This window comes from Protopterus annectens, chromosome 3.part1 (genome assembly GCF_019279795.1).
Source record: "Protopterus annectens isolate FY-2018-M chromosome 3.part1, PAN1.0, whole genome shotgun sequence".
Classification (NCBI taxonomy): Eukaryota; Metazoa; Chordata; order Ceratodontiformes; family Protopteridae; genus Protopterus; species Protopterus annectens.
In genome coordinates, this window is record NC_056732.1 from 1,192,906,551 (window position 1) to 1,192,912,550 (window position 6,000).

Below are 6,000 nucleotides of genomic sequence, written 5' to 3' on the forward strand. Positions count from 1 at the left end.
GAAGGCACAGCTCACAAACTTCACTTTACCTTTTCATTTTAAACATTTTACTTTCTGATAAACTCTTTGGCGTCTCGTGGTTATATACCGTACTATTTTTATCTTCTTCAGTTCTTCTCGTCTGTTACTCACTTAGCTCTCAACCTCTTAGATCAAGAAATCTGGACAAAACCTAAGACAACAGGGGGACAAATGCCCAACAATAATTTTAATACTGCTCTTATAAACTTTAGAAAGTTGTTAGAATAACAGGTTCTGCATCAATATGCATTTTCTGTAGGATATGAAGTCTGAACCTCAGATACGTCATTATTTAGTGACTTCAGTCCTCGGTGATTTGACAGAAAACCACACATTTTATGAGGAACAGTCCAAAAATATGAATAAAAAATATGGACGTTCTGCGAAAATCTGGACCGCTGAGAGGTATGCCCCTCACCTCTTGCTTTTAGTACATCATGCGTAGTACTATTCCCGCCCATTACAGTCGCCCCCTTGCTCTCACGACGTATCCCAGCCACCTCTTTCAAACTATATTTGCTCCTTCTTCTGAAATTTTCCATTAGTTCTAATGAACTGCAGATCAGTTAACTATATTTTTCCTGGATAGCTATTAGTGAGTTAGACCATGATTTATAACTAAAACTGTTACACGTTACTCCGATTTGCATTCTATATGTTTTACTCCAGGGTCACTGGACGTAGTTTACGTATTTACGATTTCTCGCATTTACCAAGCAGAAGAGCATCGCAGTTGGCACCTTTAGTGTTGCCGCCTTCTGAAATGCCGAAAGTGGGATTTTTTTGTAGAAACATGACTTTTTGCAGGACAAACCATACCTACGACCAGTGGAAAGGGCAGAACTTCACTTTTATTTCCAAATTGAAAACGTATTCTTGTAGCATTTGAGTTTATACTACTTCATTTAACATTTAGGTGTTTCAGATAAAGACAATTGCTTTATACAGCAGTTAAAGAAAACTTAGAAAACACTTTTTGTCCTAAAATCACAGGACATTTGCCCCGCAGGTCACAATTGCCCAACTAGGGACTGTCCTGCGCAGAGAGGGCAAGTGGTAATACTAAAAACATTTAGACTCGATACATTAAGTATTTGATATATACCTCAATGCAGTAAGACTCTCTCTCTGCTCAGTTTAACGAAATATGCACACGTTTTCCTTTTTATTTTTTTATATTTTTGGCCTAGATCAAGCACCCAAATGGGTTAGTCGAGCACACATGACTAACACTGTTTGGGTATTTATTATGATCTGCTTCAAGTTCCGATTACTATTGACGCGTGTACCTGTTTTCAATGTCTGCACGTATGTAGTATGTATGTACTAATTTATGCCTGTTTGGTGAATATGTTTATACCTTGGGATCTGGAACTTTTCTCTTCAGGCCTGTTGCTGGGTCAGATATATATATATATATATATATATATATATATATATATGTTTATATATATATATATATATATATATATATATATATATATATATATATATAAACTAATAGTAGATACATTCATCTGTGATCTAAAAAGTATGCTGTATCACCTTTGATCCAATTATATTTCTACATCTATTTGCTTATAATATGGGTGACAGAGATGATAGTAAGTCATCTTGTGCTGTAGCTGACTAATAATTTTTTTGTGATTAGCAAATTCAAACTTGAAGGCATGCTATGACATTCTTTGCTGTAGCTTCCATTAAGGAGTTGCCAAGTTGTATAGACTGAATCACTTCTACTACATCACTAGTAAGGCCTTCATTTGGTAGGGATAGTAAATAATTGCATGAAAAAGCAAAGCTTCTTCACTAAACAGATAACTAATTAAATTACAACCATGCTGTGGAACAAAATCCCGGTACATGTGAGGCAGAGCACCTCTCTGGCCTTGTTCAAGAGGAATCTTGACCAATGGATGGGAGATTGCAGATATACCCCAGGGATTACTTCAGTGTCACTGCTTGACAGAGGCACAGCAAAATGATAGGCATAGTTTTTATTCAAACTAAAGGGGTGGCGAAAGCCACATAACTATGGGCTAGGCTTAAAAATGCCCTTGGGCAGATAGCCTAGTATGAACCTATGAACCTATGAACCTATTGACTGTTCATATGTTCATTATTCGTGTTGCTATGCTCAGACTAGAAGGCCAACTAGGAACACTGATTCTCTGATATCAGGATCAAATGTATGATCACCCATTACACCTGCCTAAAGTTTTTTAGAACTTTGATATTTCTGACCCTCAAATCTTTTGTGAAAGTTTGTTCCACATCATAGCCATTTTTAATATTGTAACTGTATTGAAAATTTGTTTTGGATACTTCTATATGGAAATTCATATTGTTGTGTTTATGACTAAAATTGCTATTATATATTTTCCATATTTAATAAAATCCTTAAAAATTCTATAAGCCATAATTACTTTCCCCTTTATGTGCTTCTAATGTATACAGGTTTAAATGTTTAAATCTGTCAGTGTTTGATTGATGTTGCTCTTTTCATGAATTTCATTTGAACTTTTTCAAGCATTTTAATTGCCCAATTGAATATGCTTGTTTCACTCTATTACTGATCTTTTATATGTTTTGTCTAAGAAGTCAAACATTACTTATCTTTAGTGGAAAGGTTCCTTAACATATGTCCTGTTTGTTTCATTGCTTTAGTTCTTCTTTATATTAGCATGTGTGCTAAAAGAATAGCATTGGGGAAATCATTATTCCTATGCCTTTATATTCAGGGACATCTTTTAATGGTTGAGATAGCAAGCATGCATCTTTCTTTATGTTATGATGTCTGAAATATATAATATTACATTTCTGCAAACTAAAACGTATTCCAGTGTTTTACCTCACACTTCGATCTGCTTCAGCTAATTATTCAGACTTGATGTCTAATCCTTCTGTATCACAAATCCAGTTTGTAGTTGTCTGCATACTTTGAAATCTAGAAATTATCATTCCTCGGTAATAGTTTCAAATACAAAGTTGACAAAGTGTATGTCACATTGTGAAGAAACACAATTTCTCAGTATTATTAAATATACGCATATGCCTCAGCAGTGCATTTATTTTTAGTGTAGGTACTTTGGTTGAAGGCTATTGGCTGAAATTTAAAGGCCATATCCACAACAACATTCTGGCAGCATAGATAGTTTGATAAGGTACTGAAGTACTTAGCCACAATCAGAAGAGTACAATCATCCTTTTTTATCCTGCTTATCTGTTTTCTAGTAAACACTTAATGGTAGCTAAATTTACTACTGACTTCCCATTTAACTTTGCTATTTAGGGAATGTTTATTTGAAACCAAATATACCCATGTAGCTGAAAATTCATTGTGACATATTTATGTTTTTTATTATAATTCATTTTCTTCTGGGATAATTTCTCTTCAGATTTGCAGTAAAAATTACTTTCAGTTCATATGCTCACTTGTCCTTATAGGAAATTCTGGACAGTTGCCTTCCTGTAAAATTTCCATGAAGTCTCTGTGTCAAACCTCAGCAGATGTTATGATGCTATTTCTAGTACTGAAGACATTTTTTTGTGACAAAGTGTATCTAAACCACAGAGGCAGCATACCATAAGCATGAAAGATACCAGACGGCTTGTGTGGATCATCTGTTTTAAAGGCACATACACACACACAACAAAAAAACCCCACAGATGTTCTATATTACTCTTTGTGCACATGTTTTTTAAGCACAGTTTGCATTCAAACCTCTTTTTGGGCACCATTTGCCTAATGCAGTTCAACAATAGTATAACATTATTACTAAGCCTGCAGCAAAACACTGCCATAGTTTTCTAAGTAAGAGAGTTGACAAAACTGTGGTTCTATTTGTAAAATTGTCTGTATTTTTTCCATAGATTCTGCTGTAAAGATAACAAACCTGTACTTTTATTGTAAAGTATAATATTTACTTCATGCTGCCTCTTCTAAAGTATCATGAATCCCTTTTCTTTTTTACATTTATGTAATGCATTTTGTTTGACAGTGTGGACTGTTTCTATTTGCTAACACCTGCTGTAGTTATGACTACAAGGCCAGACTCTTCCTATTGGACTGATCCACTCAAAAAAAAAAAAAAATTCAAGTAAATAAATGAGCAACTATGTACATTAATCAAACTAAATACCTCTCATGCCTAATTATAAGGGCACTCATTTCATTTCTGCTACAGCAAATAATTTTATTTGTTATAACAAATGGGCTTTATTTGTTATAACAAAAAAGATCTTTGGAGATCAATGTTCTACCCCAGAAAACAAATACAAACAAGCAAACAAACAAATAAATACATGCATTTTATGTATTGTATTTATTTGCCTTGACTATGAGAGGTAAGAGTGGATACTGTATGCCCTGTGCATGTGTCTGTATCAGTCTGGCAAAGTCTAATTACAGCGCATGGCTGTTCATTGAACCAAAATCACCAAACGGCTGTTCATTGAATGTTCACATCAGCAAGCATTTTCCCAGGGAAGGAAATGACTTGGTCAAAAGACCAACCAACACACACACACAAACACACACCGCAGTGCATCAAACCCACCAAAGTGAGGGGCTATGCTCCCACACCCCTCAATGTGGAGGCTGCATCCCCCCACCCCCTACTTATATATGCCAACTCTGAGATCACACTACAGTGGGGAAAAAAGGCAAATTTCCATATTTTGGCCAAGTCATTTCCTTCCCTGGGAAAATGTTTGCTGATGTGAACATTCAATGAATGGCTGCTCTGTGATTTCGGTTCGATGAACAACCATTTGTTGTAATTAGACCTCGATGAACTAGTACAGACCCCCTATGCATATGTATTCAAATACTAGATACTGCTACAAAGTCCAATGAACATACCCCTCAACTATGCCTGATTTTCAGGAGTGTCCCATATTTTGGCTCAGAAATTTGCTCTGTACCTCCTAATTTTTCCTAAAACTGTTAAACTGGGGAGAAAAGATTATGAATTACATTTAATAAGTAATGACAGTAATTAGAGTTATAGACTTTTTTAACTTTACAAAACATATGTTAATTCATGTCGTCTTATTCTGCCATCCTTTCAACAGAACTAATATTTTAGAAAGTGTCCCTGATTGTCTCTAGTTGTTTCTGGATTCAACACTAATTCTGGAGGTAATAGGATGAGAGTTATGGACCTTGCCTTATATGCTGCTGTCTCAGAGGGATAGGCACCAAAGTGCATGTTGGATTTTCAAAAAAAAAAAAAAAATCTGTTTGCATGGTTGTACATTTGGGGTAAGGGTGAATTATTTTTGATCCACACCATTGCTACTGCTTTTGCTTTTAAGCAAAAACACGGTTCTTCCTCTATAAATACAGATATCGTGTTCACTAGCTTAATGGAGACTGCAAATAGACTTGCATTATTATATTACTACAAGACTAGTAACACAGCTTTTCTCTCCTTTTTGTTACATTAGTTGACCAGGACAGAGGTAGCATTTTTCAGAGATGACCAGGGAGTACTATCTGGTTAAGTGACTTGCCCAGAGCCGCACAGTACACAACTGGAGGTGGAAGGAATCAAACTCTATACTGTTGGCTACAGGAAGCAGCTCATTAGAAGTGTAGAGCCATAAACCTCTGCACGAACTGCCAGGGGATGATCTAACTCATTTAAACATTTCCTGCAATGCTTAATGTTTTGGAAGAAAGCAGGGACTACCCTACTGAATTAGTTTTAATTCTGGCGCATAGATAATATGGTTGTCAACCAACATTCATAAGGGATAATGACATTGTTTCTCTTCCTGGATTTCTATGAAATCATGTGGATAAATAACCATATCAGCTCATAATATTTCTTCTTAATGAGGCAAAGTTATTTTATATTATTTATAGTGACACTGACCAGTGAAATTGTTAAATACAAAAGAGAAAAAAAAGACAGCATGACATGTTGGTTTAAAACAAAATAACCCTGAAGAAATATAAACATTAGCAAACTG